The following is an 11,367-nucleotide window of genomic DNA, read 5'->3' as shown; positions in this document are numbered from 1 at the left end:
TCTTTCATGGCCTTGGCATGCCAAGCCTCACAGTACCATGATCTTTTCCTGCTGTGAGTCACTAGGGAATCTACTAGATAGTCCTCTAATAATAATGCAAATAATACCCTAATTTATGCACAAGTCATAATCATTTATCATTTCATGTGGTGCCTAAAATACACCATATCATTCAATAATTCACATTCTCAAAACAAGAAATCAATTAGGGTATCTTTCAGTTTATGTCTCTCTAGTAGGATGAAAATATTTCATGCAAATTAGAAACATTTAAGAGTATTTTTCTATGATCCGCATATAAAAATCATGTACGAGTTATGCATATAAAAATTTATACAAGGTTATAATATTTATGAATAAAACAATATATACGTGCATAATATAAGGTAATCATAACATATCCTGTCTACTCGCCTGGGAAATGATGACTCAAGTCCGAGTCTGGGGAGAAGATCGAACAAAATCCTGAGAATCTGAGCCTACAATAAATAGAATGGGGCGTCACATTTAGGTAACAAGAATAACGACGTAACGAAATTACCGAAAATCCTAACCATTGCCTAACACCCTAAATCGATTATTTGGTACCTTGGCCCGCGCAATATTCAAATCTGGCGTCATGGAATTCGTCGAGCTAAGCCATCGACTACGTCATCATGTCTCGCTTTGCTTGCTACGCGTAAGTGTATAGTGGAACTACACACCCACTTATAGGCTGCAATATCATAATATATATATATATATATTTACCCATAAACTAGTTTTCTTTTAATATAGATAATATATTTTTTATCTAAATTCCTCCTTTATCAAAAATACATACATATATATATTTATAACTAAATTGATAAATTTTCTTGAAAACTTAATAATTAATTAATAATTTAATAAATGGTTTAAAAGGAATAAATTGCAATATTCTAGCCTCAGATAAAAGGAATCCATCAGAAATCAGGATTCGAAATAAACCCACGTCATCATCATAGGCTAGCCTAGAACGCACTCGGGGTCAGTCTTACTCGGCCTCGAGTCGTCTAATAGGGCTTCGTCCCTAGGACTCCGATCAACAAAATGACTCGCCAATCATATCGCCAATTCTAGGAGACCTAAAGAGAACCCAAATTAAACTGACATCGATATCCCGAGTAGGACCAACCTAACCAAGTCATCCTAGGTTCCCGGACAAGCGACAAGGGAGAACAAGCCGAGTGGGCCAGCCCAAGGGCTGCCACAACTGGGTCAGTCATGCCCAACACATTGGGCCATCCTAAAACCCAATCGGGCCCCGCCATCCTAGGCTAAAACCTAACCCGACATGCCCAACCCCAAAAGCCCTCATTTCCTTTTTCCTTATATTTTATTTATTTTTTTATTTTTATTTCCTTTTATTCTTTTTCCTTTCTTTTCTTTTCTTTTCTTTTCTTTTCTTTCTTTTTCTTTTCTTTTCTTTCTTTTTTTTTCCTTTTCTTTTCTTTCCAACACACTGCCACCGCCGGCGACCGCCGCCGGCAGGCCAAAAATGGCCGACCAATATACCGATACGAAGCCCTCGCCACGAATAACAACATATATTAAAATGAAACCCATCGGACGGTCAGATCTTACTAGATCTGAGATTTAATTTTCGGCCGAAAATAGGGGCGAATCTGGCCGTCGCCGTTCGCTGGCCGCCAGCCATTTTTTCGACGATCAGAAACTACCTCGAGGTGCGCAACACTAAGGAGAGCAACATACCCAAAAATGAGAAAGATCGGACGGCTAGATCTTCGTAGATCTAGAGTCGAAGTTTCGGCCAAAAAGAGAAAAAAATACTGCCAACGCCGCCGGCCACCGTGGCCAGCGATTTCCAGTGATCCAAGACCGCCACCCAACCCTCTTAAGCAAACCGACCATCATATCCAAGAATCACAAAAATCCAACGGTTGGATCTTCGTAGATCTAACCTCAAACATTCGGCCAACAAGCCCCATCGCGCCTCAACCCTCATTTCACGAAAACAACAAGCAAAACAGAGAGGATGAAGCCAAAACACTTACCTCCTTGTAGATCGGGGGCACTTTAACGGTGAAAGCGAAGTCGGATCAACGATCGAACGGCCAGATCGCTAGGAATCGAAGAAAATCCGAGAGGAAATCAAGAGAAAATAAAAGAGAGAGAGAGAGAGATTTTCTGATTTGGGGGGGGCTGCCGAGCGCCTCCCCCTTTTCTTTTTATATTTTTGTTTTTTTTTGTTTTAATTAATTATTATATATATAATTTAATTAATTTAATTAATTTAGTTTTTTTTTTTTTTTTTTGGATCTTTACATTCTCCCCCCCTTATAAAAATTCGTCCTCGAATTTCACGGAAACAAATAAGGATATTTCTCTTTCATAGCATCTTCCATCTCCCAAGTGGCCTCACCCTCACTATGGTGGCTCCACTGAACTTTAACGGAAGCTATTTCTTTAGATCTAAGCTTTCTGACCTGCCTATCTAAGATCTTAACAGTTTGCTCTTCATATTGCAAGCTTGGTTGGATCATAGTGGGTGCTGTCGGGGGCAAAACATGAGAGGGGTCTCCAATAACCCCGCGTAGCATCGACACATGAAATACGGGGTGCACTCCAACCATCGACGGTGGTAGTGCCAACTCATAAGCTACATTCCCAATCCGCCTAAGGACTCGAAAAGGTCCAACATACCGGGGACTGAGCTTACCTCTCCTCCCAAACCTCACTACCCCCTTCATAGGCGATACTCTAAGGTACACCAAATCATCAACTGCAAACTCTAAGGGTCGACGCCTACGATCTGCATACGACTTCTGACGACTCTGAGCTGTCAAAAGCCTATCACGAACTACCTGGACGATCTCCATGCTTTGGCCAACCAGATCTAGGCCAATAAGTCGTCTCTCACCAACCTCAAACCAACCTAAGGGTGACCTACATCGTCGACCATATAACGCCTCATAAGGTGCCGTTTGAATGCTAGATTGATAGCTATTGTTATATGCAAATTCGACATACGGCAAATTCTTCTCCCAACTACCCTTGAAATCAAGGGCACATGCCCTAAGCATGTCCTCAAGTATCTGGATAATCCTCTCCGATTGGCCATCCGTCTGGGGGTGAAACGCAGTACTCAATGCTAACTGCGTACCCAAAGCCTCGTGAAATGAGCCCCAATACCGAGAGGTAAATATGGACCCTCAATCAGAAATAATAGAAATGGGTACTCCGTGATACCGTACAATCTCATGAATGAACTTCTGAGCTAACTGAGAGGCAGTAAATGACGTACGTACAGCAATAAAACGAGCTGTCTTCGTTAGGCGATCTACCACTACCCATACTGAATCATGTCCCGCAGGGGACCTCGGCAATCCTGTAACCATATCCATGGTAATATGCTCTCATTTCCATTCTGGAATTGGGATGCTTTCCAACAAACCTCCTGGCCTCTTATGCTCTACCTTCACTTGCTGACAGACTTGGCAAGTTAGACACGTACGAGCAACATCTTCCTTAAGGCGTGGCCACCAAAACAATTGCTTTAGGTCCTGATACATCTTGGTAGTCCCTGGGTGAATGGCAAATCGAGAGTGATGAGCCTCCCTAAGGATCCTACTCCTCAACTCGTCCACCTCGGGGACACAAAGCCGAGTCCTGAATCTCAACACTCCAGAAGAGTCCATAGAAAAATCCAACGCCTTACCTTCTCCGACATCTTTAATGATCTTGGCTAAACTAGGGTCCTTAACTTGAACCGCCTTAATCTCCTCCATCAAAGCAGACCTAAGCTCGATGTGCGCCAAAAATCCCCAAGATTCAGATATCTCTAAACGTGCACCACTCCGCTCTAAACTATGTAACTGCTCCACTAACGGTCTCCTCCAACTAGAAATATGAGCAAGGCTACCCATAGACTTTCTTCTCAAGGCATCTGCTACTACGTTAGCCTTTCCTGGGTGGTACAAAATATGGATATCATAGTCCTTAAGGAGTTCCATCCACCTACGCTGTCTCAAATTCAGGTCCCGCTGGTCAAAAATGTACTTAAGACTCTTATGATCTGTGAACACTCACAAGTCTCGCCGTACAAGTAATGCCGCCATATCTTGAGAGCAAATACTACGGCAGCCATCTCGAGGTCATGAGTAGGATAGTTCTGCTCATGTTTCTTCAACTGCCTAGAAGCATACGCAATAACTCTCCCACACTGCATCAACACACATCCTAATCCAACCCTCGACGCATCACAGTACACAGCATAACCCCCATTCCCTGATGGTAGGGTCAACACTGGCGCTGTAGTCAAAAGTCGCTTCAACTCATTAAAGCTTTGCTCACATGCATCTAACCACTCAAACTTTACGTTCTTTTGGGTGAGACGCGTCATCGGCGCTGCAATCTTAGAAAAATCCTTCACAAAGCGACGGTAGTATCCTGCTAAACCTAGGAAACTACGTATCTCGGTGACTGTAGTGGGTCTAGGCCACTGAGCCACAGCCTCTATCTTCTTTTGGTCCACCTGGATCCCTTGACTAGACACAACATGCCCCAAAAAGCCAACACTCTCTAGCCAGAACTCACACTTTGAAAACTTGGCATACAACTCATTCTCACGAAGGGCTTGTAAAACCGTCCTAAGATGGTGCTCATGCTCAACATCACTCCTCGAGTACACCAATATGTCATCTATGAATACAATGACAAATCTATCCAAGAAAGGTCGAAATACTCTATTCATCAAATCCATGAATGCTGCCGGGGCATTCGTCAACCCGAAGGACATCACCAAAAACTCGTAATGCCCATACCGAGTGCGAAAGGCAGTCTTGGGAACATCCTGATTCCTGATCCTCAATTGATGGTATCCTGATCTTAAATCAATTTTAGAAAATCGCCTGCGCCGCCTTGCAATTGATCAAATAGGTCATCAATGCGTGGCAACGGGTATTGGTTACGGATAGTGACTTTGTTTAGTTGACGATAGTCGATACAAAGTCTCAAACTCCCATCCTTCTTCTTCACAAATAGCACCGGCGCACCCCATGGCGACGTGCTAGGCCTAATAAAGCCCTTATCTAAGAGTTCTTGTAATTGATCCTTTAACTCCTTCAATTCCGCTGGGGCCATTCTATACGGGGGTATCGAAATAGGTCGAGCCTCCGGTATTAGGTCGATACAAAACTCAATCTCCCGATCGGGTGGTAATCCCGGAAGCTCCTCGGGAAAAACGTCTAGGAACTCACACACTACCGGGACTCCACTAACCTCCCCAACTGATCGGTCACACTCTCTCACGACTGCCAAGAACCCCTCACAACCTCTGCCCAACATACGTTGCGCCTTTATAGCTGATATCAACATGCTATCCCCTCGAGTCCTATCCCCTTGGATATAAAACGAATCCTCACCGGGAATATTAAAGTAAACGCGTTTCTGACGACAATCTAGGCTAGCGTGGCATGAAGCTAACCAATCCATACCTAAAATGACATCAAACTCCATAGGACCGAGTAAAAAGATCTGCTAGTGTATCCCTACCCACGAGAGAAACAACACAAGCCCGATACTCTCGCTCTACACCTGTAGGGCATCACCCACAGGAGTTCCCACTAACATGGGCTCGCCCAGAGGAGTGGCACTTACTCCCAGACAGGGAGCAAATTGCCGCGATACAAACGAATGCGTCGCCCCGGGATCAAATAGCACGTGTGCACTGTGACCACAGATATGAACCGTACCTGTCACCACCTGATTGGATGCCTGGGCATCCTGAGTCGTCATATGATAGACCCTCGGCTGACTTTGTGGGCCATGTCCCCCTCGAGGCTGGGGAGCGCTGCTCTGAGCTCTAGATGTCGGCTGCTAAGCTGGAGCCTGTCGTCCTGGAGGGCCTCGCCCTAGCTGTGAACAATCCCTCTGGATGTGACCTGACTGTCCACACCTAAAGCATGTAATCGGGGCCTTCGCATACCTGCACACCCCTGAGTGTCTCTTCTTACATGTCGGACATAGGGGCCTCTCTTCCTGTCTCTGCTGCCACTGCCGCTACTGCTGCTGTCTCTGGGAAGGGGGCGCAGGCAATGAAGGAAATGGTGGCGCGCTACTGCCAACGGCTGCAAACTCGTCGTGCCCTTCCCCTTCTTCCCAGAAGAGAAGGAAGTACCAGTGTCGCCTCTAACCCTCTTCAAGTCTCTAGCTGCCCTCTCCTCTGCTGCTCGTGCCTCAAGGGCTAAGGCACTATCAACTGCCTCCTCATACGTGCCAAAACGAGTGGCGTGCAAACTCCTGAACCACGGCTCGATCAATCGAGATATAAAGCGTGTAATCCTGTCCTGCTCCGTAGGAACCAAAGCAGGTGCAAACTGTGAGAGCTCAGTGAATAACGCATCATAACGCTCAACGCTCATATCTGGGGTCTATCTTAGGGCCTCAAACTGCTGGGCCCTCTGGAATCTCATAGTGCTAGAGACATATTTTGCCAAAAATAGTCTCTTGAACTCAGCCCACCCTAACGGGGCATCACCCCGCCGTCTCCTCAATACATCATACCACACGCTCGCCTCACCATGAAGACAAAAAGAGGTGAGCTCCACCATCCGGTAGCCATGTATGCGAGAACCTCTCTTCAGTTTGTCCAACTGATCCAAAAACTCTTCAGCCTTATCTCTCTCGCACCTCTGAACTGGGGCGGCTTCAGACCCATAAACCGCTCAAACTCATAATCTATCCCAACGGCCTCAAGGTCCACTGGAAGGTCCACTGGAGGCTGTCCCCTAGTCTCGCCTGCATCACCAGTGCCGACGGCAACACCTGCAGCGCCACCGCTAACGGCGCCCCTGGCGCCACCAACCACAGCACCGTCGCCAGTGCCGCCACTAGTGCCACCTCTAGTGCCATCCTCGGTGCCATCTCCAGTGCCGCCACCAACCCTAGTATCAGGGCTCACACCCCCTGGTGCCTCTAGCTGTCTCTGAGAATTAACTATATTTGTCAACAGCACCGTGATGTTTGCCAAGGAGTCAATAATCAGCTGGTCCCTATCTCTCGCCGGAGTACTACCATCAAAGTCAACTCCACTGCGACCCGAACCACGGCCCCGGCCTCTACCTCGGCCTCGGCCACGTCGTTCGCCACGACCTCGTCCACGGCCTCTGACCGTGTAACCGCTGGTAGGTGAGGGCTGAGGAGCCTGATCACCCCCTAAAGAATCTGTCTGCCTGGATGCTGTTCGAGAACGAGTAGGTATCATCCCTGTCATCGTACTGATAGGTCAATAAAAGTAGCAATAGAATCTGAAAGCAAAAGATCAAATGATACTAGACTCTAACACCCTTAGCAAAAGCTAGATCAATAATGTGCCATGGCTCACACCACGATCTAAAACCCAACTAAGAATGGCTCTGTGGGACTCAAGGAGACAAGACCTTAGACAAGGCTAGAGAATCGAATAGAATCAAAAGACACAAGTCTAACTCAAGAGTAACCTAGTCTCTGATACCAATCTGTCACGACCCGAAATCTGGTATGTCATGACCGGCACTAATCCCTAGGCCCAGCGGCCCAAAAATGGACTAGTAAGCCTCTTCTCTAGCTCGATTTGAATAAAACAATATTACTGACAAGATATAGAACATGAATAAAATACCAATTCACCTTCTAACATAATATCTCAATATTTCATATACAGCAGCTGTACAAAATAAGAATATCTATCACACTGCTGTCAATAATACATACCCATCCCGTATCTCGGGCCCTTGGCACAATTATGTGCCAACAAAAATAAAGAAAAAACATCAGACTCTACAACATGGGTATGTCTCCACAGAGCATCCTATAATACATCCAAAATCAAAAGAGGGTATGATATCATACCAGAAGATCTGCTGGACCAATAATCAAAAGGAGGAATTCCCTGAAAATATTTTTAATAAAACGAGGTGAGTCTTGTGGACTCGCGAGTATAAGGTATGTCATGCCCACTAGGAGAGTATACAATAAAATACTAGGATGATCATCATGAGTATAATAACGTAATAACAGTATAAACAGTGGAATTATAAACCATAAGTTTAAATAATTTGAGATTTCAAAGGAAAACATAGTGTAGGAAAAATAGGTGCCTAAAGACAACCCCCATAAGTTGTTCCCTAACCACCTAAGTCCCCTATACTTTTGTATGAGATGCATGCACTGATTCTGAGGACACACTAGTAGAAACTGGCCTAACGCCTATATACACATGCACACAAGTATATATATCGGCACATACATCATCATCACACAATATCATCATAAAGGCCCACGTGATAGCAGTGCTGAAGCATACTATCCGTGTCTTTCATGGCCTTGGCATGCCAAGCCTCACAGTACCATGATCTTTCCTGCTGTGAGTCACTAGGGAATCTACTAGATAGTCCTCTAATAATAATGCAAATAATACGCTAATTTATGCACAATCATAATCATTTATCATTTCATGTGGTGCCTAAAATACACCATATCATTCAATAATTCACATTCTCAAAACAAGAAATCAATTAGGGTATCTTTCAGTTTATGTCTCTCCAGTAGGATGAAAATATTTCATGCAAATTAGAAACATTTAAGAGTATTTTTCTATGATCCGCATATAAAAATCATGTACGAGTTATGCATATAAAAATTTATACAAGGTTATAATATTTATGAATAAAACAATATATACGTGCATAATATAAGTAATCATAACATATCCTGTCTACTCGCCTGGGAAATGATGACTCAAGTCCGAGTCTGGGGAGAAGATCGAACAAAATCCTGAGAATCTGAGCCTACAATAAATAGAATGGGTGTCACATTTAGGTAACAAGAATAACGACGTAAAGAAATTACCGAAAATCCTAACCATTGCCTAACACCCTAAATCGATTATTTGGTACCTTGGCCCGCGCATATTCAAATCTGGCGTCATGGAATTCGTCGAGCTAAGCCATCGACTACGTCATCATGTCTCGCTTTGCTTGCTACGCGTAAGTGTATAGTGGAACTACACACCCACTTATAGGCTGCAATATCATAATATATATATATATATATTTACCCATAAACTAGTTTTCTTTTAATATAGATAATATATTTTTTATCTAAATTCCTCCTTTATCAAAAATACATACATATATATATTTATAACTAAATTGATAAATTTTCTTGAAAACTTAATAATTAATTAATAATTTAATAAATGGTTTAAAAAGGAATAAATTGCAATATTCTAGCCTCAGATAAAAGGAATCCATCAGAAATCAGGATTCGAAATAAACCCACGTCATCATCATAGACTAGCCTAGAACGCACTCGGGGTCAGTCTTACTCGGCCTCGAGTCGTCTAATAGGGCTTCGTCCCTAGGACTCCGATCAACAAAATGACTCGCCAATCATATCGCCAATTCTAGGAGACCTAAAGAGAACCCAAATTAAACTGACATCGATATCCCGAGTAGGACCAACCTAACCAAGTCATCCTAGGTTCCCGGACAAGCGACAAGGGAGAACAAGCCGAGTGGGCCAGCCCAAGGGCTGCCACAACTGGGTCAGTCATGCCCAACACATTGGGCTATCCTAAAACCCAATCGGGCCCCGCCATCCTAGGCTAAAACCTAACCCGACATGCCCAACCCCAAAAGCCCTCATTTCCTTTTTCCTTATATTTTATTTATTTTTTTATTTTTATTTCCTTTTATTCTTTTTCCTTTCTTTTCTTTTCTTTTCTTTTCTTTCTTTTTCTTTTCTTTTCTTTCTTTTTTTTTTCTTTTCTTTTCTTTTCCAACACACTGCCACCGCCGGCGACCGCCGCCGGCAGGCCAAAAATGGCCGACCAATATACCGATACGAAGCCCTCGCCACGAATAACAACATATATTAAAATGAAACCCATCAGACGGTCAGATCTTACTAGATCTGAGATTTAATTTTCGGCCGAAAATAGGGGCGAATCTGGCCGTCGCCGTTCGCCTGCCGCCGACCATTTTTTCGACGATCAGAAACTACCCCGAGGTGCGCAACACTAAGGAGAGCAACATACCCAAAAATGAGAAAGATCGGACGGCTAGATCTTCGTAGATCTAGAGTCGAAGTTTCGGCCAAAAAAGAAAAAAATACTGCCAACGTCGCGCCGGCCACCGTGGCCGGTGATTTCCAGCGATCCAAGACCGCCACCCAACCCTCTTAAGCAAACCGACCATCATATCCAAGAATCACAAAAATCCAACGGTTGGATCTTCGTAGATCTAACCTCAAACATTCGGCCAACAAGCCCCATCGCGCCTCAACCCTCATTTCACGAAAACAACAAGCAAAACAGAGAGGATGAAGCCAAAACACTTACCTCCTTGTAGATCGGGGGCACTTTAAACGGTGAAAGCGAAGTCGGATCAACGATCGAACGGCCGATCGCTTGGAATCGAAGAAAATCCGAGAGGAAATCAAGAGAAAATAAAAGAGAGAGAGAGAGAGAGAGATTTTCTGATTTGGAGGGGGCTGCCGAGCGCCTCCCCCTTTTCTGTTTATATTTTTGTTTTTTTTTTGTTTTAATAATTATTATATATATAATTTAATTAATTTAATTAATTTAGTTTTTTTTTTTTTTTGGATCTTTACAATATCTGAGGAAAATGACAAGCCCGAGGTAACCACGATACGCTTGGGTCAAGATAGCATGGACCTAGAAGTTGACCAATCCATTCATTGTTAGTGATAGTACCCTAGATGCTAGTTTTTACTTACATGGATGTATGTGAATGGCACTATTTAAATTTTTCTTGATATTAATAAAAGGTCATATCTTCATTTATATTTCAACGATCGGAGGCTACCCCGAGGTGCGCAGCACCAACAAGAGCAACATACCCAAAAATGAGAAAGATTGGACAGCTAGATTTTCGTAGATCTAGGGTCAAACTTTCGGTCAAAAAGGGAACAACTCACTGCCAATGTCGCTGGCCACCGTGGCCGACGATTTTCGGCGATCCAAGACCGCCATCAAACTCCCTCAAGCAAACCGACCAACATAATCCAAAAACCAAAGAAATCCAAACGGTCGGATCTTCGTAGATCTAACCTTAAACATCCGACCAAAAGCCCACATCGCGCCTCAACATACATTTCACAAAAATAGCAAGAAAAACCGACAAGATCAAGCCAAAATGCTTACCTCTTTATAGATCGGGGCGCTTTAAAACGTAAAAATGAAGTCGGATTGAAGATCGAACGGTCAGATCGCTTGAAATCGACGAAAATCCGAGAGGGAATGAGAGAAAATGAGAGAGAGAGAGAGAAGATATTTTCTGGGAGGGGGGCTGCCTGCGCGCCTCCCCTTTCCTTTTATATTTT

At 43.9% G+C, this 11,367-nt stretch overlaps 1 long non-coding RNA gene across 1 annotated transcript; it reads right to left on the bottom strand.

The window, feature by feature from the left end:
- Positions 1-408: 408 nt before the first annotated feature.
- Positions 409-10,041, bottom strand: LOC127792391 (uncharacterized). The gene is made up of 3 exons (XR_008021121.1): positions 10,027-10,041; positions 589-1,700; positions 409-479 (listed from the first exon to the last, which is right to left on the bottom strand). It is a non-coding gene; the product is annotated as an uncharacterized LOC127792391 (long non-coding RNA).
- Between the last annotated feature and the right edge of the window lie 1,326 nt (positions 10,042-11,367).

The sequence above is a fragment of the Diospyros lotus genome, chromosome 15, assembly GCF_014633365.1.
Source record: "Diospyros lotus cultivar Yz01 chromosome 15, ASM1463336v1, whole genome shotgun sequence".
Classification (NCBI taxonomy): Eukaryota; Viridiplantae; Streptophyta; class Magnoliopsida; order Ericales; family Ebenaceae; genus Diospyros; species Diospyros lotus.
This window is presented reverse-complemented; position numbering and strand designations above follow the sequence as displayed.